The following is a 27,038-nucleotide window of genomic DNA, read 5'->3' as shown; positions in this document are numbered from 1 at the left end:
GTTAGGAAGCAAGTCCATTAAATATGTAACATATGTAATGCATTGCATAATACTGGAAGAAAGGAGTCCTTTAATATAATGAAATTAAATTTAGAGAAATTTTTGAACTTAGAAATACTTTAATTCAGGGTCTAATAGAATTGGTGACATTTTGCCTGGGGGGTTCATCATGTATATTCATTATGTATATTCTATATTTTCTCCTAGCTGCCTCTGAAACTATAAGACAAAAATGTCCAAACATGAGGGGAGTAAAATAATGTGGGTTTTTTTCTTATTGAGATATCTAAAAGAATAGGATTTTAAATTCACTCAGTTTTATCCTGAATCTCTTCAGTGAGTCACACCTTTATGATCCTCAAAAAAAAAAAAAAAAAAAAAAGAATTTCATTAAGAAACTATAAAGCCTCAGCTAATCAGAATGTACTTATTCTAACAAAGCTGTCATTTGAAGAGTAACATTGACTGATGTATTGATAATCTCTTTTCAAACTAATGATCAGTGTATGATGAATTTTGTGATTAAAATGCTTGATAGAAAAATATGAAAATATTTTATTTAACTTCTTACATTTTTAATATATATTTTATATTGTCCTTGCTTTTTTATTGTATATCATTCCTTTCCCTTATAAAATAGATTTCCACAGGCAACTTATTACAGTAATACATAAAGACTATAATTGATAAACTCTTGCTTTATGAAATCATCCTATTAATATATTGAAATAATGTTCTTTTTTTTTTCCTTTTTTTTGTAAGTATTTGTAGTTAAGAGGAACACTTCAAATAATAACAAAAACTCCAGCAGCACTGACAAAGAAAAAAAGCCAAAATTCCAACAGAAAAATCTATTCTTTGATAATGATTATTTAAAATTCATTAATCTTCAGGAAGCAACAGCACAGTAGGAAAAAAAAAAAAAAAAAAAGGTTTTTTATCCCAGTAAAACTGTGGCTTTTAATCTATGGCTTATCATGACAGCATGGGATTTTTGATTATTTGTATTTACTGTCATGATAAATAATAAATGTGTGCATGTGAAATAATGAAAGCCATCTATTAGCACTGCATTGCCTCAAGTGAAGCTTCTGAGATGAGCTTCAACTAGACATATATTGTTCATCTAAGAAAGGTTAGCATAACTGATTCCTATTCCCAGGATATATTAATAAATTGTGGAACAGGGAAAAAAAAAAAAAAATTACTGAAGAATGATTACTCAAAATCACCAGGTAACCTCTCTGAAATTTCAGTATAATTATATTTTAATTGCAGTATACTTCTTTAAAGAATACGATTTCAGAGAGAAAATAAGTTCAAGTACAGGACATATCACACAAATCTACCAAGAAGAGACAAACACATTAAAAATTCTGTCTTTGTGAAACATTCAGGATGGATATACAGCTTTCTGAGAGACACCTCAAAAAAGAAACCAAAGTTAACAGAGATAATTGGAATTTAAAATTAATTTTGAGTAAATGGTTTGCTTCTGGTGTATTAATCAAATGAAAGGTGAAAGTTCAGTTCTTCTCCTGCCATATGATATCAACTCTGTGTAAGATTATATCTTGCAGTATTAATGTACTTACTACATGAAGTAGAAGTTAAAGAAAAAAAGGGTTATCAAAGCACATCAGTGTGATATTAGGTTCACTTATTTTTACTTACCTTTTTAAAAAATGCAAAATTTTTATGTGCTAATTGTGATAATATGCAGGCAAAGGACTGACTGGCCCAAGGTTTAGCTAAGAGAACAGACCATGAGAAACTGCTGAACCTGACAGGATAAAAAGCAGCACACAACAAATAACACAGTGAGAAGCTGATAGAAGTTATAGATATCTCCATGAGGGATGGCCAAATCACACAGGCGGTTCAGGTGAAGGTATTCAAGAGATGACCATGTTTCAAAGAGAGCACTGTGGGGTTTTAGGGACAAGAATCTAAGGTGATCCCATTGGTGATACCATGCAAGACCAAAATCACCCTTGGTAATGGTATCAGAAATGCCAAATCTGGGTATGGATATAGGAAAACTGGGACCAGTGGAAAAAATGTAATCTTTGGCAGATGATTTCTTATTTCAGAGGTAGCAATGGTTAGAAAGGGGAAGGGTCAAGATAAATGGAGGAAGAACAAGCATGGGGAAACAGAGAGAAGACGGAGTAAAAATGTCTGGTCAAGCATAAGCACATTTGTAGGATTGACCCCTGCCCCTGATCACCACAGTCTATCCTATCTTCTTCTTAAATCATATTCAAAACTGGTTTTGTGTGATCTCACTCTTTATGTGCATGTGTGATGAGAGATTTATGTGTTTATAGTTGAGGTACTGATTGTTTAGAGCCAGCTTCTGTGTGTATGTGTAATTTGTTAGCAAATGTCAAGCTGAACCAGCCACTGAGCAGGAGACACACATCTGGAAAAACCCAGCCCTTGAGCCAATATCTGTATAAGCGATCTGGGATCTGTGCATGGACGTTAAGCAGACTTAAATAATACTGTTGTGCTAATATTTATCTGTGATTGTGGTGGTGGTATAGATCTAGGTAGTTAGGGTTGAAGGGAAGTGTACATCCACCAGTGAATCTTGATCCCAATCTGCTGAAAAGAGGAACAACACTGTGGTGCCAGTGCTCATATTTATGTGAGAACCATTGGTGTTTATGTGGGTGATGTTAAACCAATGCTTTGTGGTGAGCCATGTTAATGTCCTCTGCGTGTGTGCATACACATGTGTTTGAGAATCTGCCTCTGCAACATGGGCTCTGTCTTGCTGTTTGTCAGACCTGCAAACGGATCCAACTACAGCTACATCCTCCTCTGTATTAAGGTGCACTGGATTTGGATTAAACAGACTAGGAAGGAAAAAAACGAGTTCTGAATTTCAGTGGGATTTGGCAGTTTCTTAATATAAATTTTTCATCTTATGTAAAGTTGTCCAGTTTTGAATCACTAGTTCAGTAACTAAAACCAGAAGTCATTCAGTTCTAATCTTGACTTTGGTATACTTATGTGCATGTATGTATAGAGGCAAATTAAGTCAGAATTTTAAAAATTAAATTTATTGTTTGAGGAAAGATTCTTGAAAATTTTTCTGCAAATTTTCCTCTTCATAGTCATCACAAATTCCCAAATATCCAACAGCTTACTATAAAATACTATAACTTAACTTGTAATACATTCATTCACAGTTTATCATATGTTCAGCACAGTGTGAGTTGCCAAAGAAAGCTCATCAAGTTGCATTCTACTGTGAATTAAAAGGAGAAAATTGAGCCTCTATTATTAAAATGGTTATCTGGTTTTATCCAATTTCCTCACTATCTGATGACTATGACTTGCTGCTTTATTCATTCTTGGAACATGATCAGAAGATACTGTTAAACGGATATTATACCAGACATCATAGATGAAAAAAATATATATTCAAGGACTGAAAGTGGAGAAAAGGGACAGTGGGAAGTGATGATCTCTTTATAGAGGTTACTTTCATTATAGATAATGAAAGAAGAGAATATAAAACTGAAATCCTTATGTTAAGAAAACTGCACTTCCCACTTATATGTTTGCAAAATGATATTGGTATTTGAAATATTATGGGACCATAAACATAGCTCATTCACTGATTCTGATTTTACTTTAGTCTTGAAAAAGTACCTACCATACTTTCCAATTATCAATACCCATTTCTTAATTTCTAATGTTACTTCTATAGTTCATATTATAAATTATTTCAGGGAATTTTAATTCTACTGCTGTGTATAACCAAATACTAAAAATGAACACTTCCGTTAACTCCTCTTACATGCATATACTCGGTATCCTATAGACAGAATGTTAACATTCTTCAAAGTGGATTCCATATCACATACGCAATGATGTAGATATATTTACTCTTTATTTTCCTTATTTTCTCTCATTTAGAATGGTCTTTGAATTTCCATCTTCTAACAGGGAAAAGAAATGCCAGGAATAAGTATTTGCTTGATGTTGATACTACAAAAGGCTTTAAAATAAGGAAAGGGGAAAAAAAAAAAAAAAAGTATGCTTGTGTTTCCTCCTTTTTTATATAATTTTGTTGACAATTTTCTACATAATTTTGGGACAAGACATATTGATAAAGACAATTAATACTTCAGAAATAATATTCACCATGAATACTTTAGTTAGGCTCTAATTTGTAAAATATCAAGTCTTTCATGACTGAGGAGGAATTGCACTAAAAATATAGTTTAAAATAACCTGAGTTATTTTAGGAAAATTAGGGAAATAAAAAAATGTCACTGAGAGATAGAGCTGGATAAATACTGGGGGAAAAAAAAAAAAAAAAAATTAAAGACTGTTTTGAATATCCATTTTAATGGAGCATTCATGCAACTGAATTTAAGATGCTCTGTCTTTGCTTTCCCATAGTATGTAATGAATTAGTATTTTATTATTATTTAATGAGCAGTAGTGTTCAGAGAAAAAGACATTTCAAATTATTGCCCTAGTGAACCTGAATTTGCTTGTGTAAGCATGAGTCCTTATTCTGGAAACAAGAATTTAAGTATTTTGATCCTTAAAGTACAAGACAGAAGTATAGCTTAAGACATACATATTCCATCTAATAAACAAAGCTCTATGTATCAATAGCCAGTAACAGAATCTATGAACTGTACCTGATTTTCTAAGATAGATGGACGAAGAAACAGATTTTGAGATTATCTGTAAAAAAGATGGATGATATATTAGACATGCTTGACTCCATATTACTCTTTCCTCTTCTTGGGTATCTTTTATTAAGACAGGAAGAGGTTTATTAGTTTTTACCACTATAAAATTATCGCCCCATACAATGTGATCAATTCCCCTGGATGAAATTTAGAGTGAGGATTGTGATCCTTATTTCTGCCATTTATGATACTTACATGAGAGGAAAGATAACATTTAGAAATATTCCTTCCCTGTTATTGTCACCATGGACATAATTATTGTTTCAAATTTTTCCAGTTATTCCATTATTTCAATATGAAAATATTACATGGGCAAATTCTTGCAAAAATAATTTCGTCATGTTGGTCAGATTTCCTTCTGTCCTCAGTATTAAAGACAAATGAGATATATATTGCCAGTTAGTACGGATCATTTTTCCAAAAAGAGCAAGATAAAGAGTCTACTGCTTGAGTCTTCCTCTGAGTCTAGGACTCAAATGATGCACATTATTTAGGTTACCTACATAGATTAGGTTTAAAAAAAAAAAAAAAAAAAAAAGTATCTGTGGTTTCATATCTTTCCCAATTAACAATAGAGACAGCCTATAAAGATAGTCTAAACTAGATACTGGTATTATTTGCCTAAATGTAGTCACCTCATGGCATTTAAGGCACTGTCAGGTATATTTCTGGCCTTCAGCCGCTACTACAGATGACTACATGTCTCTATTAAAACCTGTGTCATTTATTATAGCACCACGTAGTCCTAGTTCTAACAGGCTCCTTCTGATATGAAGGGTCAAAACTGTACACAGTTTTCAAGAACTGTAAGCCATGACTAGAGTTATGTAGAAGCAGATGGGAAAAATGGGATGAATCCATAGGAAAAATTAATTCCCTTAGAGGAATAAATGATGGATCATACTAAACAGTTGGAATGAGTAAGATATTTAACTGTGTTTCACACATTGATAACATTTAGGGCTCAGTTCCATTATTGACACAAAGACCTCTATTGCATTTAAGATGCCCTAGAGTATTGATAACACTTTTACAAAACTGGGAAATGTGGCAAAAAAACTGTAGAAGACCCAGGTCTTGTAGCACAGCAGTGGAAGCCATTCAAGGTACACTCAGGCATCTCATATGGCACTAAACACTGCTGAGCAGTCAACTGAGCTAATGGCTGAGGGTGAGGTTAAGCTGAAGATTCAGACTTATAGATTGTTATTTACAGTGTAGGTGCCTGTGAGAGATCTAGCTCTTACAGAGCTATCTAAAGTACAGAGATAGTAAATGAGGGTCTGAAGACCTAGACATCTAATATCAGACTACATGATTGTATCTGGTCTGCTGAATAACTGTTTTGGTACCACGAATGCAGCAATTAGATTGACACTGACTAAATACAAGTTTAAATATCTAGCTGTCATGTGAAAACTAATAGGTCAATTTAGCTGTCCACAGATAGCAAATAAGTGCAGGCTGAGATATGTTAGGTGATCTTATTGGCTGCTTTGGCAGGGCCCTGAGGGCATCACCAGGCCTCACTGTCCCTGCCTAGCCATCCCTGGACTCCCCCACCCTGCCCAAGGTCAAGGATCCCATTTCAGCCCCCTGGGGCTGCCAGTCTCTGCCCCAGCAGAAGGGCTACTCTCCAGATACCCACAGCCCTGCCCTGCCCAGCCATGGACCCTGCCAATCCAGGCCCACCCACAGGCCCATACCAAAGGCCAGCCTTGGCCCACTCCGTCCCTAGGGAGGGGCCTGGTGAGAGGCCTGAGGCTGTCCCAGTGCTCCCTCACTGCCCTGCTTCTGGCAGGGGCAGTGAGATGGGCCCTGGATGTCAGATCCTGCCTGCCACCTCAGGGAAACACCATCACTCCTGTCACCAGAAGCCCAAAGACCCTTTACCCTCCCTGACACCTGATATGCACTTGGAGCAGGCAGCTGGAATAGAAAATCTGCAGGAGACCACCATCTTCTAAAACAGGTTCTGGAGGTCAGGTAAAATACTGTCATACACTTAAGATGTCACTTAACCTTGTGGGCAACATCTGTTGCCGAGGTCTGGCCAGCGTAATCCCACCCTCCACAAGGACCTGTCATTCTTACTCAATCTCTGGTCTGTATGGATAGGCATTTTCTGAAGGTGCTTTAACAGTGCTCTTCCAGACCTTTTTTATTAAGTTTCTTACCCATAAGTGAAGAAGTGTTGTGGTTTGAGCTCAGAGAGCAACTGAGCACTGCACAGCTGCTCACTTCTCCCTTCCCCTCCAGCGATGACAAGGGGAAAATAAGCAAAGACACTGCTCACTCTCTTCTTCTACCCCACCACTGAGACGAAGGGAAATAGAAGACCCAGGAAACTGAGATAAGGACAGGGAAGGATGATCTCATTCTTTAAGGCACAGGCAAAACTCAGATTTGTTAGGGGAAGAAAAAACCCCATAAATTTAATACAGACACTAACAACAGCAACATCAATATCTGCTCCACAACATACCTCCATGGTTGGCAGTAGGGGGCAGCCCTGCCCTCTCATCACAGGACACAGGGGAGTCTCTACTCCAGTGCACCTCCCCCCATTTCTCCTTTCTTCCACTGACCCTGGTGTTTCCAGAGATGTTCTCCTAACAAGTCCTCCTCACAACTCCCTCAACTCTTCCCAGGTTCCACTTCTTAAACATGTTATCACAAAGGTGCAGCTAGTTGGTGCAAAGGTGGGTCCAAAGTGGAGCTGGAGGATCTTCAAGAAGCTTCTCACAGGGGGCCACCGCTGTAGCCCTCTCCCCTGCTACCAAAAAACCCCTGCCACTCACTCAAACCCAGGACATAATCATACCTACAAGTGATTTGATAGAGCAGGTAAAACAGCTTCCTACAGATTCTCAATTGTGCACAAGACTCATCTCAAAGTTTGTCTCTAAATGGGTACGTAAGTTAAATTTTATGTTAGCCGTAAGGTTAATATACAGCCATACTAACTCCATTGAGTCTTGTTGATCATAGAAACTACTGATGTTTAACCAAAGAAGACTGATATGCCATCTGGGGACGGACTGATCTTTTGTCCCCAGAGAATGGGGTGCAAATAAATGTAATTGTAATTGTGAGCATTACTGAGGAGAAACTCGGTAATAACAGTGCATGCAATTATATATGTAAAGCAGCCATTTTTCTTTCTTCCTGTTAATAAAATGATCCTGAATATGACACTATGTTGCTTTGGTGTCAATATTAGTATGAAGCATCATGAAGTAAGTGTGTTTTTTTCATGTTACTGTGTAAATTCTATGCATTTCTCTCTACACTGATAAAATCAGGTAACCTTGGAGATTTTCCCCAGCTTGCATGTTATTTAGACAGTAACAGAGACAGCTGATGCCCATCTGCTTCAAGTGACCCTTGGGTTGCTTAATTTGACTTGAGCAAACAACAAAAACCTAACTTATAAACCTGCCAGACTGTCACAGAGGACATGGGGAAGATTCATAAGGCTGTCAATACTGAAAGAGAAAACCAGACGTTCAGAAAGTAGTCAGAGAATTGTAGAAGCTAATGGAAGTGACTGAAAGAATGAAATTATCAGAAACTTCTTTCCTAGACACATTCAGAGAAAATACATTTTATTGAAGGATTTCAACAACTTGATTGATGAACTTTGTGGTTTGGAACAATCTAGAAAAATTTCAGCTGGCCTCAAAATAGAATAGAGTTTTGTTTGAAAGACCTGAAATCTCGTGGTCCCTGGTTGTGCACAGTTGACTTACTGGGCTGATTTATGTTCATGTTCTCCTAACAGACCTTCAGCAAAGAAATGTAGCAGGAGCTTAGGCTAGTTATCCAGACTTCGTTTTTAGTCTATAGATACAGTGTAAAGCAAATAATCTTTTTGAGGTTTCCATCAGATAGGTAGTGACAACATTACCAGGAGAAGGCCTAAAGCAATGAAGAGAGATTTCAGGTCCTTGGGAGAATTGCTTAAGGAGTCAGGAGTACAAATTGTGTTCACATCCATCCCTTCAGTTGGGGCGATGGATGAAGAATACCGGAGAACTCAACAGATGAACTTTGGCTCTAAGAAGGGTGTTACCATCAGAGCTTCAGATTTTTCAACCATGGGTCAGTATACAGGATGCCAGACTTTTTGGTATTGGATAGGAATCACTTGTCCCAGAGGGGGAAGAGGATCTTGCAGCAGGAGTTAGCTGGGCTCATTGAGAGACCTTTAAACTAGATTTGAAGGGAGAAGGGGGCAAAACGTCAGCCCATCTGAAGTGCATGTATACCAATGCACACAGCATGGGTAACAAACAGGAGGAGTTTGAAGCCAAAATAAAAAAGGAAAATGATGATGTAGTAGCTATCACAGAAACATGGTGGGATGTCTCCCATGATGAGTGTGCCAGTTGATGGCTACAAGCTCTTTAGGAGGGATAGACAAGGAAGGAGAGGTGGTGGGGTGGTGCTGTATGTTAGGGACTGTTATGATTGCTTTGGGCACAAGTGTAGTGAAGACAGGGTGGAGTGTCTTTGCGTTAGAATCAGGGGCAAGGCCAGCAGGTCAGATGTTGTAGTAGGAGTCTTCTATAGGCCACCCAACTAGGACAGAGAGGTGGATGAAATATTCTATAGACATTTAGGAGAAATCTCAAGATCACTTGCCCTTATTCTTGTGGGAGACTTTAACTTCCTAGACATCTGCTGGGAATATGACACAGTAGAGTGGGACCATTCCTGGAAATTCCTGGAATGTGTGGCAGATAACTTCCTGACACAGATGGTGAGTGAAATGACCAGAGAATGTGCCCTGATGGATCTCCTCTTTGTGAACAGAGAAGAACCGTTGGATGATGTGGTGGTTGGAGGCTGACTAGGGCATAGAGATCATGAAATGGTAGTTCTCTATTCTTAGAAAGTCCAGGAGAGGAGGAAACAGAACTGCCATCCTGGACATCCAAGGGGCTGACTTTGTCTTGTTTAAGCAACTACATGATAGAATTCCTTGGGAGACAATCCTGAAGGGTATAGGGGTCCAGGAAGGCTGGGCACTGTTTAAGAAGGAAGTGTTAATGGCTCAGGATCAGGCCGTCCCTAGGTGCTGTAAGAGAAGCCGGCGACAGAGAAGACCACCCTGGCTGAACAGGGACCTTTGGCTGCAACTCAGGGAGAAAAGGTGAGTTTCCAGCCTTTGGAAGAAGGGACGAGCCACTGACAATGATTACAAAGATGCTGTGAGGCTATGCAGGGTGGAAATCAGAAGGTCTAAAGCCCAACTAGAAATTAGTCTGGCTTCAGTAATCAAGGACAACAAGAAATGTTTCTATGTCAGCAGCAAAAGAAAGACCAGAGAGAGCCTCCATCCCCTGCTAGATGCAGGAGGAAACATGGCAACGAGTGATGAGGAGAAGGCTGAGGTACTTAGTGCCTGCTTTGCCTCATCTTTAATAATAAGACTAGTTGTACTGAGGGAATCCAGCCTCCTCAGCCAGAAGACAGAGACTGGGAGAACAACCCCCTCATAATCCAAGAGGAGACAGTCAGTGACCTGCTGCATCACACAGACACACACAAGTCTATGGGACCGGAGGGGATACACCCGAGGGTGCTGAAGGAGCTGGCTGGGGTGATTGCCAAGCCACTTTCCATCATTTACCAGCAGTCCTGGCTGACCAGGGAGGTCCTGACAGATTAGAAATTGGCCACGGTGATGCCCATATATAAGAAGGCTCGGAAGGATGATCCAGGAAATTACAGGCCTGTCAGCTTGACCTCAGTGCCCGGGATGCTGATGGAGCAGCTCATCCTGAGTACCATCACACAACACATGCGGGACAACCAGATGCTCAGGCCCAGTCAGCATGGGTTTATGAAAGGCAGGTCCTGCCTGACAAACCTGATCTCCTTCTATAACAGGGCAACCTGCTTATTGGATGAGGGAAAAGCTGTGGATGTGCCAGTCAGAGAGGGACCTGGGGGTGTTGATTGACAGCTGGATGAACAGGAGCCAGCAGTGTGCCCAGGTGGCCAAGAAGGCCAATGGCATCCTGGTTTGTGTCAGCAATAGCGTGGCCAGCAGGGACAGGGAAGGGATCTGACCCCTGTCCTCGGCACTGGTGAGGCCGCCCCTCGATTCCTGTGTTCAGTTTTGGGCCCCTCACCACAAAAAGGACATTGAATGACTCGAGCATGCCCAGAGAAGGGCTACAAAGCTGGTGCAGGGTCTGGAGCACAGGTCCTATGAGGAGCAGCTGAGGGAACTGGGGGTGTTTAGTCTGGAGAAGCGGAGGCTGAGGGGAGACCTCATCGCCCTCTACAACTACCTGAAAGAAAGCTGCAGAGAGCTGGGGATGCGTCTTTTTAGCCTAGTAGAAAGCAACAGAACAAGAGGGAATGGCCTCAAGTTGTGCCAGGGAAAGTTCAGACTAGATATTAGGAAGCATTTATTTACAGAAGGGGTTGTTAGGCGTTGGAATGGGCTGCCCAGGGAGGTGGTGGAGTCCCCATCCCTGGAGGTGTTTAAGAGTTGGGTCGACATAGCGCTGAGGAATATGGTGTAGTTGGGAACTGTCAGTGTTAGGTTAATGTTTGGACTGGATGATCTTCAAGGTCTTTTCCAACTGTTCACAGATTCTGTGATTCTGTGTAATGATGTAATGATGTAAACTTTCTAAACTAGAAGATAATAATTCTTTTTATTAGTGTCCTGTAAGAGTCTCTGTTAAAGATGATTAAGTAGTATGCTTTATCCAAAGGTTATACAATGTTTTTCTTCATTATGGCTGGTCTACTTCTTACATAAATTATAATGATGAAAAACAAATTTACAACTAAGCTATTGCATGCCCTCTCAGAGTACATATGGACAGCATGTTTAGATGTATCACAGGTTTCACTTCTGTGTACAAGCTCAGTTTGTGCCTCACTTTTCATCACATTACCCAGAGACTGGCTTTATCCTGAAACAGCAAGCTTGACCTACAATGGAGTCCTGCTATTCAGGCTCAGGATTGTCAGCTGTTGGCCTAAGAGAGAGCAGGCTGATATCCATTTTAATTACATTCATAATTTCTATAGATGTTATGCCTCTTCCTAGAATGTTGGAAAATTAACTCCTTGATAATAGTATATGTAATTCTCAATTTAACTCGCAAAACCAAATCACAACATTTTTATGCAAAGTTCTCTTTACAAAAGTTAATATCATGAAGTTGTGTTAATGACACAGGGAGGAAAAAAGTCTCCATTAAATACAGCATCCAATACAAACCTCAGATGTAGTTTAAAAGATCAATAAAACCTCTAGATTTTTAAGTAGTAAGTGGGACAACCAGTTCTGTTCATCATTCATTACCTTCCACTACTCTGTGACACAGTTGTGCAGATTAGTTAAAATGAAACTACTTGAAGTTGTCAGTGGCAAAAGATTGTTTTAGGTGGGACTAGTTCAGAATATTCAAGACTAGAGACAGCAAAACAGTATTTCAACAACACTAAGTTAGGGCAGACTTAAAGATCTGATACAGTTCAGGATTAAGGAGAATTTAGGATGAATATTAATTAAAAAAATAATTCCATTAAGTGTCATTAATTAAAGTAAAACTGCCACCTCCTAAACTCTTAATGACAACTCATTTGGAAATTAAATATGTTAGGTGAAAATGAGTAAGTCATTACTTGAACAGAGGATTACCACTGCAAAAACATAGTCTGTTGCACACCAGAGAATCCTGCCACATGTTGATCAAGCCATATGATTGAGGAAATATCTTCAGTCCACTCTGCAGCCGATCCCAAAAGTGATCCCAACAGTGAAGATGTATACATATCTTAATTTAACAATAAAACTTTAGAGAACAATTAGAATGCTTCACTCTATTACCGATATTGTGGCCTTTTTTTTATTAGCAACGACAGGATATGTTCATTTAACCGTATGTGAAGTGAAAATAAGCCAGTTTAATTAGGCTAGTGTTGATCAGCTGTCCTATGCTTCTGCAACACAGTGCTGGTTTTGGAGTTATTTTGTATCTCTTGTTGTTCCTTGATGATATTAGGCTAGGAACCTTCTATTGTTTTCTTTTAGCCACTCTTTTATCTCATTAGTAATTCTTTATAAACTGTTAGGTTTTTTTAAAAATTATTTATAAAATGCAAGAGCCTGTATTTTTTATGCAATCATCACATTTAACATGTGCAGTGGACTTTCACTTCACATTTTTTCCAACTTAATATGGTCTCAGAACTGTCTCAGTCTAGTTTGTTATCAGTAAATTAGGCACCATATAAATAATATAGTCTTTGATACAGGGTCATCTATTCATCAGTCCCTCCTTTGTCAATTTATCTGGCCAGATACATTTTAAAATTTATTTTGGTGGTGGTGAAAATCTTCAGTGTTACCTGAATGATAATGCTTTCCACTGACTTGTTCAATGTCTGTAATTCGTCATGTGATGTTAGAACTTTTAAAGAATACCTGCCTTCACTTATGCCATCTGATTTTTAACGAGCGCTTTCTTACCCAGTTTATTTCAGGAGCTGTTAACATCCCTCAATAACTGAAGTTAGGCATATACCTTAATGTTAATATTTAAATACTTGGAATAATCAATAGAGATAGACAACTTTAGACTGAGATTAATTTCTGGCTGATACTCACCCCTTGAAGATACCAATTTCCTGCCATATTAGAAATTTTTACAGCAACAAATTTTGATATTTCATTGTTAATTGCTAGAGATATTAATATAAGACTTTTAGTTATTTTAAATAAAATCTGCATTTCCAAAGTACATAGTCATGACAAGGCTTTACCTATGTTGTTTAATACAGAATCAGCTCATAATACACTTCATACAGCTAGGTGTGCCTCTACTTGTATGTGCATATGCTCACAGTCATATAATACAACAAAAGTTTAAAAGGACAACCAAAAAAACGAACAGAATGTGCTATTTATTATCAATGTAAGACTAAGAGGATGGGGCTATTTAATTGCACAGTGAAAAAAATCAAAGGGAAAAGCTTGTGAAAGTCATTCCCCGCTAAGGTCTACCATGCAAATAAAGAATCCTGCTCCAGTGTGCACTTTCTTTTCTGCTCTTTTATTGAGTTTTTTCGGTTTGGGGGATTTTTTTGTGGTTTTCTGTTTGGTAATAAATACATGCACCATCTGTGCTTAGCACAGAGGGTAATAAAACTAAAAAAAAAAAATTTTAAAAAAAAAAAATTTGATGGTTACAAAGTTCTGGTGCAAATGGACACCACTGTCCCTGATATAAGAGCTGTCCTTTCAACAACCCCTTAAAACTAATGACTATTTCTAAAAAATCAGACAGAAAAGTCCAAGGAAAAAGCTTGAACAGCAAAACCATGATTATGATTGTTCATACTGTTTATTATTTTAGCTTTCTCTCTGACCCTGTTTTGGAACATATGAAGTGACTTTTTTCCAGAAAAATCTAAAAACATTGCCCTAAGCAATGTGGTATAAAGCTGGTTGATTAAGAAACAGGGATTAATTTCTGACCTTTTTTTTATTTAGCAGGCTTATCTAATGGTACCCTTACAATTATTGCCACTGCTACAGTTGTTGACATTGTTTTACTGCAGACTCAGTTTCCACATTCTCCATTTCTCCTTCTAAAATACTCTGGAAAGTGATAATTCTGCAGAAGAGATGCACTAGTGCCAAAGACACTTCCTCAGTGGAAGATATGATTACAGCTTTTCTGCAGTCAATGGCTGAATGCAAGAGGGAAAGTTGTCAAGACTGCCATTGTTTAGGATACTTTCTGTACAACTAAACAGGACTGTCACACAACACAGGGAAAATAATTTTATTCTGTTGGACAAATTGCTACCCTACAAGTACATTTTGGTAAGCAGCTACAAATGACTACAAATCATTTTGGCTTCAATCTCTTCTGCCCTATAAACTTAGACACCTAGGAATGTTTGAAATCTTACCAAAAATTTATCTTCCATCAGACAGCCTGTATGGGAATATTCCCACAGGGATTAATAGTGTTGGGATGACTCCTGATCCATGTCCAATCTACTTCTACCTATTTTAGATTAAAAAGCTCTAATAAAGCATTGTTTTTTCTGTCTTTTCTAGCTTGTTTTTTAAGGTTTATTGTACCTTTAGTTACAGTGGGCCAGATCCAGCAAATAATTAGTCACCTAAATTTTCTTTAAGTTCTTAGCTTCTCATTGAAAGACTAATTGGATTTGGGCCAAAAAGTCTTAATCACCTCAGTCTGAAGAATATTTCAATTTTCATTAATATGTTTAAATATATTTATTTGTGTATGGATATAAAGATCTCTAACAGTGCAAAGAAAGGGAAAGAAATGTAATTCTGCTGAAAACAATAATTCACCTTCATATAAATAACTTTTTTTTTTTTTTTTTCTGGATTAAACAGGAATAATTAATATGCCAGCAGAAACAATTATCCTTCCAAGAGAATATAACCAGTTTCAAGACATTGGGTAAAATAATTTTGAACTTTCAAATACAACTTGTTTTTGTATCATTTTGAAAGAAACAGGGATATTCAATTTTTGTAAAAAATCAAGAGAATATTATGAATCAGTAACATCAGTCTTAGATTTAATTATTTTATTTTTTACATATAATTACTTAATCTAGAATGTGAATGTGTTTCTCGTAAATGTGGCTTACCATCCTTCAATGAGAAAATGGCTGTTACAAGCCTTCCATGTAAGAAGAAAAAGTGAAATGTGTTTGATATCTTCAGCTGAGCACCTTTCTATATTCAGTTCAGTAGACTTATAGACAAATAAATTTTCTGAAGGTGTGTTCTATTATGCTACAAACTCATAAGATCATAAAAGCAAGCTTTTTTGAAAACTACTGATCTCAAGCAGAAGGCTATGCCTCTGTGCATTTCTAGATATACAGAGACATACTCCAAATGATTCATAAAGCTATGGTCTGAGAGATTTCCTGAAAAATTTGCATGATATAAAATCTTTCTTCTTTTCCCCCCCTATAAATCAACCAAATCTGACCTGGTGCTGGAGACACAAATAAAGAATATCTAGATAGACTAGTCACCAACTGAGATAGCAAAATGAGAAAGTGAAGCTTTAGTCCAGTTACAACTTCCAGCTGTGCCTATGGAAGGTTATAGAAAACAAACTTATGGAAGGTTATAAAGAACAAACATATTATAGAATAACATATTTGGTACTAGAAGATGACAAAATCCTGACAGACACTTCAAATCAATCTATTTTATATGGCAAAACTTGATGAGGTAAATTCACTTCAGGTGTAATTTCAGTGTAATGATATTTAAACACTAATTAGTATTACCTGTAACATTACAATTCTGCCTGGCCTATAAAAGTAAACTGACTTTTTTTCTCTACCCAAACAGAAACATAGTGAAATGTATCCTATAGAACAAGTAATGCCATAGCCATGGGGTGGAAATCTAAAGCTCCAGAAATTTATCAAATATTTTGAGAAATTCAGCACATAAATATTTTAATAGATTAAAAATAGAGAAAATAACTAAATAAACATAAGACAGCATACCAGTATTTTTGAACATGCATATTTAGATTTAGTTCCCTATATCTTGATTATGTACTTAACTAAGTATCTAAACCACAAAAACATGAAGCCTATAACTCAACTGAATCCAAAGCAGTTTGGGCCTTCCAAAACATTAATCAGATATAACATTCACTGAACCCAATAAGAATGTCTTAATCACTCTGAAAGCCAAGCTATTTAACTACTTAAATATGTTTGGGGTTTTTAAAAATTTCAGTCACTAATAAGACATTCAGAATTTTGAGAATTAATATTTTATTTTCTCTATGTATGTCACTTTCCCTCTCCTTTTTCCTTACATTCTCATGTTTTACATACTTGTTTATTTGCTTACATACTTCACATACATGCTTATAATAACAATCAGCCAAACCATCAATATAATTTTATTATACAAAAAGTTTTAGTATGTAAATGAAAGTAAAATGCATAGAAATTAAAATATTACTAGTGCAATAAGGAAGATGTTCTTGTTTTAGATGAGAGAATGTGAAATCTAAGTGGGCAATTAACACTATCTGTACAAAGAGGCTATAGAAAGTTTAGTGCTACACTCCATATCTTAAATGTTTGGGGGTTTGAGACTATTTGGATGAACTCATCAAACATAAGGGAAAATCTCTTAGCAGTAATATGTTTTCTTAACAACCATAAATGGTGTAATTGAAAAAATAGTTCCAGCAATATTAATACTCATTTGTAAAAGTGCCTGTAAAATTACTTCAGCTAGAATTGCATATTTATTTTTTCATTAAATTAAATTTTTAACTTTTGAAATTTTCTAGGTTTTTTCAAGTAATTAAGTTTTCTCTGTTTCTGCATAAGGCCAAACACTTTATGGTTCAGTCCGTGCAGAGTCAAATGCAGAGGTAGATACATTAAAATAAAGTGATGGGATGCATACACTGAAATATCACTTTCTTTCAATGACATTTTGATATTCTTGAATCAGTGGACCATGAAAGTTCATTTTGACATATACTAGCTCAAGATAAAATCTCCTCCAGCTCTGTAATCATATCTTTTAGTGTTTAGGCTACCAAAAAGACAGAGCTCACATTCTCATTCTACATTGAAGACGAAAAAGCAATTTTGTGCTGAACCACAGGAGGTATAGTGAGGCCCAGGCATCAAACACTGTTGGACATAGGTGATTTGAATTCTTAGATGGGAAGGTGCATGTACAATACAGAAACAGGTCCTAAAAAAATTGAAAATGATAGAAAACTGCTTGAGCTTGAGCACATAATCAGAAACCCACTGAAGTTTGTTAGATGCAATGTCAGCAGGGGGAAAAATAATTTGCTTTTCCAGCTTCAGGATGATTGGTGGAAAGGAACAGTTATTGCTCCAGAAAGATGGAAAGGTAGTGACAGGAAAAGCTGAGTTGCTTAATTTAAGGGCATCAGAGAGGACATACTATCAGTGGCATATGAAGGAATTCACATAAAATAAAGCCAATTAATACTGGGATTTTTCTTTCTTTTTTGCTTTTTAATTTAAAAAATGCAAATAAAACTCTCCTTTCTACAATTATTTTCCTGCAGCAAAAGTTGTAATGAAAAGTTATAATAAAAAAAAACCACAAAAACAAACCCAACCCACAAAAAAAAAAAAAAAAAAAGAAAACAAAAAAAAGAAAAACCCTCCAGTTATCTGCAGGAAATATACCTTTTCTTTCCAAAAGAAAACAAATGTATATTTCAGTTAAATAGGACTGGTGGATCAGGGATTAACTATTCAGGCTGAAGGCTGCATTTAGTTTTGTTGTCAGCAAGGAAATCAAGGGGAGTTTTGAACAGCTAAGACTTCAGGATTTAGCCTGTGACATTTACTGCTTCCATTTACAAGTCAGAATGAGCTTGATACAAATCCATCAGTTTACAGCACTTCATGATGCTGAATTGGGGCCTGACAATTAGGAAATATATCAAAATTTCAGCACATTGCAAAATAAATATAATTAAATAATTCATATTACTGTAACTGAATCTCTGTGTTCCAGGCATTGAGGTGAAAAAAAAAGTTTTCTCACACAACTTCTATAATATGATATTATTGCTTCCAGATATTTTAACAGCTCAAGTTTTACTCGTTCTAGAAGCTGGAAAGTAAAAGCATTAAATGAAGTTAAACTCAAAAAGTTAAATTAATTTACCAAAGAGTTCATATCTCTTAGCATTTTTCAAAAGTTTATCCTTCATAAGAGAAGTTCAATCATTTACAGTGGTAGTCACCTGAGCTACTTTTAGCCATCTAAAACTTACTCTATAAAGTTGTCTAGCTCACTTTCTACCATGGATGGAGGAAGATCAGTACATTTAAAAACTTTCTTTGTTCTGTTAAACCACTGTATTAGACCACAGAGTTTGCTTGTCTGTCTATTTCTGATAACTACAGAAAGAGCCTTCAGGATTAATTGTCTTAAGTAGCTGTTTAGTTTGTGAAGAGTTAAAAACTATCTAAAAACTCATGGGAAATATGATGAATAATTTCTTAATTCCGAGTTTAAAACTGTTTTATCGTGTTAAGGTTCTGGATTTGTTTTATTTGCAAGGATAGCGTTGTGAATCTGCAGCTGCCATAACTTTTCATACTATGAACCACAAAACTTATGATTTATCTTTTTAATGTACTAGGCAATTTTGGGGTTTATAAGTTGTTTCCAAAGTCTCTTCAGGACAGCATGAGCATAAAGACTTAGTGCTTTCTGAATTCTGCTGTCCATTTTTGCTTCTCATCAGAGAGCAGAAAGCCAAAAAAAAAAAAAAAAAAAAGGGATACATAAAAAGAAGAATAACTGGTAAAATTTAAAAAGTATTGGAAAACACAGGCAACATCTAAGTTCTTGTACTGACTCATCCATCATGGTCACGTGCTTATGGTTGAAAACATATTAGGTGAGCTATGATTGCTATTATTTTGCTCCAAATAACAAGAATAGAATATCATTTTTCAGATATGGCCAGGTCCTATTCTTTGGTCAGGCATAATAAATAACAAAGCAATGTCCTGGTGCCATGTAACTCAGTTAAAGAGAAACTAACTGAAGGAGAAAAAGGACAAGATAAACATACTGAGGACACAGTACGAGAGAACTAAGAATACAATCTCACAGCTTGGTGACATCTCCACTCAGTTGTAGTTGCAACAATTATCCTCACTGATTCCTGAAGCTGTGGATGTCAGGATGACCCAAAAATGAAGAAAAGTGCCAGTTCTCCAGTCTTCTGTTGTATTAGATTTGAGTGGCAAGGTTTTAGGGGAGCGGGCTACAGGGGTCACTTCTGTGCGAAGCTGCTAGAAGCTCCCCCCATGTCCAACAGAGCACGTGTCAGCTGTCTCCTAAGATGGACCCGGCACTGACCAAGGCCAAACCTATCAGCAGTGGTAGTTGTGCCTCTGTGGTAATATATTTAAGAAAGGGGAAAAAAACCCTGTGTAACTGCAGTCAAAAAGAGGAGTGAGAATATGTGAGAGAAACAACTCTGCAGAAACCAAGGTCAGTGAAGAAGGAGGGGAAGGAGGTTCTCTGGATGCCAGAGCAGAGATTCCCCTGCAGCTCTTAGTGAAGACCCTGGTGAGGCAGCTGTGCTCCTGCAGCCCATGGAGGGTAACAGTGGAGCAGATATACACCCGCAGTCGTGGAGGACCCAACACTGGAGCAAGTGGATGTGCCTGAAGGAGGCTGGAACCCTGTGGGAAGACCACACTGAACCAGGCTCCTGGCAGGACCCGTGGACCCACAGAGAGAGGAGCCCACGCTGGAGCAGGTTTGCTGGCAGAACTTGTGACCTCAGAGGAGACCTACCCTGGAGCAGTCTGTTCCTGAAGGACTGTACCCCATGGAATGGTCCCAGACTGGAGCATTTTGTGAAGAACTGCAGCCTATGGGAAAAACTCACATTGGAGAAGTCCATGGAGAACTGTCTCCCATAGGAAGGACCTCATGCTGGAGGAGCAGAAGAGTCTGAGGAGTTCTCCCCCTGAGGAGGAAGGAGCAGCAGAGACAACATGTGAGGAACTGACCACAAGCCCCATTCCCCATGCCCCTGCACTGCTCGGGGGTAGGAGGTAGAGAAAATCAGAAGTGAAGCTGAGCCCAGGAAGAAGGGAAGGGTGGGTGGAAGGTGTTTTAAGATTTATTTTTTAGTTCTCATTACCCTCCTCTGATTTTGACTGGCAATAAAACTTAACTAATTTCCCCAGGTGGAGTCTGTTTTGCCTCTGATGGTAATTGCAGAGTAATCTCCCTGTCCTTATCTCAACCCAGGAACCTTTCATTATATTTTCTCTCCCCTGTCCAACTGAGGAGGAGGAGGAGGAGTGATAGAGCAGCTTTAGTAAACACCTGTCATCCAGCCAGGGTCAACCCACCACATCAAACCTACAGGAATTTCTTACCTCTTTGTCCTATGCCTAATCTTTTTTCATAAATGAGAAAAAAAATTATAAGAATTATTATAATACTTCATTTTAATGATATCTTCTTCAATAGTTGCCCAGAATTTTGATTTAAATACTTTTTTTCTCAAATATATTTTTATATGTGATAAGAATATAAACTTGCAACAGTGTCTACGTATTTGCATTCACAATTGATAAAGGCCTCCTGAATCACAATTGCATCAAAATCATTAATCAAAACAATATTTTATTTTTTATAATTTCTATACAAAAAAACAAACATTAAATCCATTCAAATTAAACAGATGGTTGCATTAATTTTTTCACTGCAACACCATTCTTAATTTGTCACCAACCCTGGTATCTACAAAAGCATGACTCATCTGTTACTAAACAGCATTTCCCCAAAATGTTCATCCTCTTTCTGTGTACAGTGAGGAAGGAGACCATCATAAAATTTTTGGTCCAATGCAGCTGTTAGATTACACTTAAGTTTAGACTGCTGTTCCTTGGCACTGTCTCATTTTACAGAAGAATCAGTGCTTTAGTATTTTAGAGAGATATCAGGCAGTAAGAGTATCAGAACAAATGATACCACTGAAAAGGTATACTTTTGGCTAAAGGCATTTATGATTCATTAAGATAAAATGTATAAAGTGCCACAGACAAGTAACAGAGAAGAGAGCATTCTGCTCTAATCCTGTAATTTCACCGCAGACCTCATAGTTCTCGAAAGTTTCCAGACTACTGTGATTTTCCTCGTGATGATAAGCCATTTCTGACCTACTATTTTGCTGGGTCAGTAGCAAAGAAATCAAAGTGAGGTGGATGTTCAGATTTATACATTGAAAGAGGGGTGTTTTGGCCACTGCAAATGAGAGTCATCCCACCTGATTTTAACCATCTAAAGCACAGTAATTTAATCTGATCTTGTTGTATAAATGACTGTGAAAGAACAAAGAGCTTCTCTAAAACAGCTCATCTTAATTCTTCCAGGACAAACAGGAACATCGGCTTAAAATGCAGCCTTGAAGACTAATTTAGGATGGACATTTCATTGCATCCAAATTTCAATGAAGCCTTAAAGTCAAGGCACAAGACCAGACATCATGTACAGTTTATGCGTGCTAAAGAAACACACTTTATATGTAGAACCAAGAATTAATTGATAATATTTTTAAATTTTAGAAATTTAATCAACATATGTTGCACTAAATCCAAATTATGCAATTATTAGAGCTTGTTCCAAAATAATACCCATTGAACTGATATGCAAACATTTTCTATAATCTGTATCTTTCTTTTATGTTTTGCTCACTCTTTCCAGGCCCTTCTGGATTCTAACATCAATGGTGCTAGACTTCTTCTATAAGAAGCAGGTAGGGACTGCAGGAAATCATCACTGTCTTGAGGTCTTTGCTGTAAAAAGTCTGAGCAGTGGCTGTTCTTTTTTACTCTTGGTTCCATTTAGAATTATTTTTTATGTTTTTTATCACAGTCAACTTGTTGTCCTTGAAACAGGTTTGCCAGGCTCCGAAAGCTGCATTCCTTTAATAAACAGAGACTGATCATTTATCAGAGACTGATCATTTAGATGTTGTGCTTATAGCTCTCAAACGTCCAATATCATCTTGTGAATGTACTTTCAAGGCCTCTGCCATCTTGTGCTTGTTCATTTGGGCTCCCTTGTTAAAGCTCCATTTGTCTTTAATGGCCTTTACTATGTGGTTTCAAAAAAAAACCCCGAACTAATGTTTTATTAGTGCTACCTGGACATGTTTAAGTTGCTGTCATAATAGTTTTGAGTAGTTCACCTTGTAGCAATAATAGTCCATTAGAAGATGCATGCATCTACAGATACATATAGATGCTGATAAAATGCTTTAGAAAATGCTTATTAATATCTATTACTTGAGGTAGTATGGCTGGTTCATTATCAAAACTGCTTTAAAACAATTTAGGCAGTGACTACATTAAGAAATATTGTGGTTCAGTGTAAGAAGAACTACAGAGCAGAATATTGAAAACCCAACATATACATTATATGAATTCACAAGCATTTACTTCAGACTCTCTCTAAATAGTTTCATGGACTATGTGTCCATTAATGAGTAAAGTTCATAGGTGTCCTACATAGGTGCATATCTCAGTTAAATTTTGAAGGAATCTGAAATACATAGTAAAAGAACACTATGTAACTCACAGCACAAGATGCATAACTGGTGACAACTGGGAAATTTTCTTCAAAAGAGAACACTTGATGAAACTGAAACAGTAATATTGACCCACTCTGAAGACTTGAACAGCTAATATTTGCAGTGATGTAATTGCTTTTGTGAACTACATCTGATTCTTCTTTCTAACACCTACCCCTTTTCCCCTCTGTTTTCCAAGGGGTTTTTTATTTTATTTTAAAAGACTACAAAAAACCCATGTTTGTCTCTGTTGTCAAATAAAAGTAACCATTTTGGAAAATATCTTGTAAATTTTGAATGTGGTCTCTTTTTTAAAAACAAAACAAAACACATCAATCATTTTCAGTTCATTTAGTTTTAAATCATACAGTGAATTTTATATGCCCTTTGCTGTCTTCATTTCTAGTCATCAGAGATTCCTTGACTGATTAATTACTTTTCTAAAAAAAAAAGTATATTATAGGACAATTTAGAATTCTAGAGAGTTGTAATGTGAGGATCATTTAGAGACTATGGCAATTTATTTGTTTATCTGAAATAATGTATCACAAATTATTATTATTTTAAAATCCATTCGTGTATTATAATTACTTTGTGTCGAGAGGATATTTTACTGTCAAGCAATTTAGAATAATCTTACACAATATAGAATGACTAAATGGAGCATACAAATCTTTTCCATGATATTTTGAGGTAATTACGGTACATTTGCTATTGCTAAAATAATGAACATTCTTGTATTTTTAATCTCTCTGTACTATTATTTCTAACAAATTGATTTAATCCATATGAGCTTACTTTATTCAGGTCACTTTTTCTACAAAATATATGTAATTTAAGTAATTGGTCTTTTTGTTTATAGCTATTGCTATGCTAAAATCATAGAATCAGAGAATTGTTTAGGTTGGAAAAGACTCTTAAGACTATTGAGTCTAACCATTAAACTAGCACTACCAGGTCCACCACTAAACCATGTCTGTAAGCACCACTTCTACATGACTTTTAAATATCTCCAGGGATAGTGACTCAATTGCTTCTCTGAGCAGCCAGTTACAGTGCTCAACCACCCTTTAAAAAAAAAAAAAAAATTCTTAATATCCCATCTACACCTCCCCTGGTGCAATTTAAGGCTGTTTCCTCTCATTTTATCACTTGTTACTTGGGAGAAGACACCAACACCCACCTCGCTACAACCCTCTTTCAGGCAGTTGTAGAGAGTGAGAAGGTCTCCCCTCAGTCTCCTTTTCTCCAGTCTAAACAACCCAAGTTCCCTCAGTTGCTCCTCACAGAACTTGTTCTCCAGGCCCTTCACCAGCTTCATTGCTTTTCTTTGGACACACTCCAGCACCTCAATGTCTTTCTTGTAGTGAGGAGCCCAAAACTGAACACAGTATTAGAGGTGTGGCCTCATCAATGCCATGTACAGGAAGGCTATCACTTCCTTAGTCCTGCTAGCCACACTATTACTGATATAATACAGGATACTCTTGGCCTTCTTGGCTACCTGGGCACACTGCTGGCTCATATTCAGATGCCTCTTGAACAACACTCCCAGGTCCTTTTCTGTGAGACAATTTTCTAGCCACTCTTCTCCAAGCCTGTAGCGTTACATGGAGCTGCTGTGACCCAAATGCATGACCTGGTGCTTAGCCTTGTTGAACCTCATACAGTTGGCCTCAGCTCATCAATCCAGCCTGTCTGGCTCCGTCTGTGGAGCCTCCCTACCCTCAAGCAGATCAACACTCCCTCACAACTTGGTGTCATCTGCAAACTGACTGAGGGTGTCTCTCTCCAGTCCCCTTGAGGTTCCCTCTGTTCAGGAAACCCTGCTGTGCACTGCACTAGGGCGGTCCGGTCCGCCGCACATTGTGCCAGCATTGGAGTTTATCACCTTGGTGGCTTTGACAAGGATACTTTGTACCAACTATGAACTTACTGTAAGTTTATTTGAGATATATTAGAAAATTTAAGTAACTTCTATATTCATACAGGAATTTTTCCTACAGAAAGGAGGTGAAATCCAAAGGGAACTATCCATGAGAGCCCAGGAACTTTGGTTTGTCTCTTTGTCCACCACTGCATTGTAGGCATAGTGTGGTCCCATACACTGTGTTGCTATACATATCCCTAAATACATGTGCATATGCATCCAGCTTATGCCATTCTCAAATAATTCACAGTAATTATACAGTAATTGCTATAGAAGAACAAAAAATTTGTGGTGTGTTTTTTTTCAAACACGTTTTAAATGACTTAACATGCCTAATCTTTTTTAATATTGTCTGTAAATCAATAGATGTGTTACATTAATGAATTATTTGAGCATCAGGCTTTTCCAAAAACTGTATTACTAATGTGATTTTCCATGTACAAAATAGTATTGTTCTCAGGTAATTTTACATTTCTTAAAGTTAGGTGTCTAGCCTAAACTAATTATATCTTTCTTTATTGACAACGATAGATAATAGTCTGTATAGACAGCCACTTATAAAAGGATGACCAAAGAGAGAGATTAGATAACTAGCTAAGATAAGAAATCTAATTACTAGAGCATGAGTCCCATTATTTTTGATCACTTTCATACACTCTAATTTTATCTTCCTTCTCAGTCTGTTATCACATATTATGGAGATTTTAAATCACTTGCAAATGATTGTCCCTCATCTGCAGTAAAATGTTGTCTCCAACATACTCCAGTATTTTTTCAGACTATCTGGAGAGAGGTGTAGAACTTTAGCTATTCACTCAAAGAAAGAATCAAAATTCAGAACTATACCACTGTCTAAATTATCTGAGTAAAATAAATTATTCCTAGCTGGAGTTTTTTATGTAAGGTGGGAATAAGGGGCAGTATATTTATATATAAAACATATATATTAAGGATTTAGTATGTTGCGGACAGCCAGATAGTCAGAACGGCAGCTGGGGTTATTTTGCACTTTAAAAAATTACCTAGGTGACAGTAGTTGCCATTTATTCCATTCAGAATAAACCTCAATTTCAGCGACTCACTCAGATGGTTTACTACTGCATGCATAACTATGCGGTTCTTGACTCTGACCCCATAGCAGGAAGTTTTGAAAAACACTTGCGCAACTATATCACAGAGGAAAATATTTATCTTCTTGTTCTTGTGAACGCATGCAGGAAAGCCACTACTCTGATATCTTCTGGCTTATTTAAATTTCTTCCAAACAAATCAATCCCATGAAGTAAGCATTCATTCAAGTTGAACCACTTATCCATCATCTGAGGAAGAAAAACTGTGCAGCTTTCATAAATGCAGAATGAAGTAAGGTTGTCATTATCCATATCCTCACAAAAGATTTGGAAACACAATATGTAATTGGAAATTTGAGAATCGCACAGATTTAGTGAAATGTAGATGGAAATAATCTCATAATAACAGAATGTCATCAGAAAAAAAAACCTGGAATACATCTGTGAGATACTATGAAGAAGTACATATTTCGTTATAGATATACATATATTATTACACAACATGTTCTATGTTATGTGTGGGTATGTGTATATATGTATTTTATGCATCTTTTACCTACTTGAAAATAGGTTACAACTAGTTTTTCACTGCTGCTTTCTCTTCATTAAACAGGGACTTCTGAAGGGTGGAATTAATTGTAGTGTAACATAGTATAATAAATATAGTGACGTATAATAATTAGAATCATAAGTAAAATGTGAAGACATCCTTCCACTTTACAAAGCCTCACTTGAAGAACTGCAGCTGGTTTGGGGCAGCAAAACTGAACCAGGCAATTGGAGTGAAGACAATATCCAGTCTGAACTTCCTCTGATGCAGCTGTAAGCCATTCCCTCATGTCCTGTCTCCAGACACCAGAGAGATCAGCACATCCCTCTCCACTCCCTTTCATGAGGCAGTTGTAGACAACAATGAGGTCACCCCTCAGTCTCCTGTTCTCCAAACTGAACATACATAGTATTCTCAGCCACTTCTAAATCATGCCTTCTAGTCCTTTCATCATCTTTGTTGCTCTCCTTTGGACACATTCTAATATTTTGTACATTCTGAAACTCAAAACTGAACACAGTACTTGAGGTGAGGCCACATCAATGTTGAGTACAGTGGGACACTAACTTCTTTTGACTGGCTAGC

Source organism: Athene noctua, chromosome 1 (genome assembly GCF_965140245.1).
Source record: "Athene noctua chromosome 1, bAthNoc1.hap1.1, whole genome shotgun sequence".
Lineage (NCBI taxonomy): Eukaryota > Metazoa > Chordata > Aves > Strigiformes > Strigidae > Athene > Athene noctua.
This window is presented reverse-complemented; position numbering follows the sequence as displayed.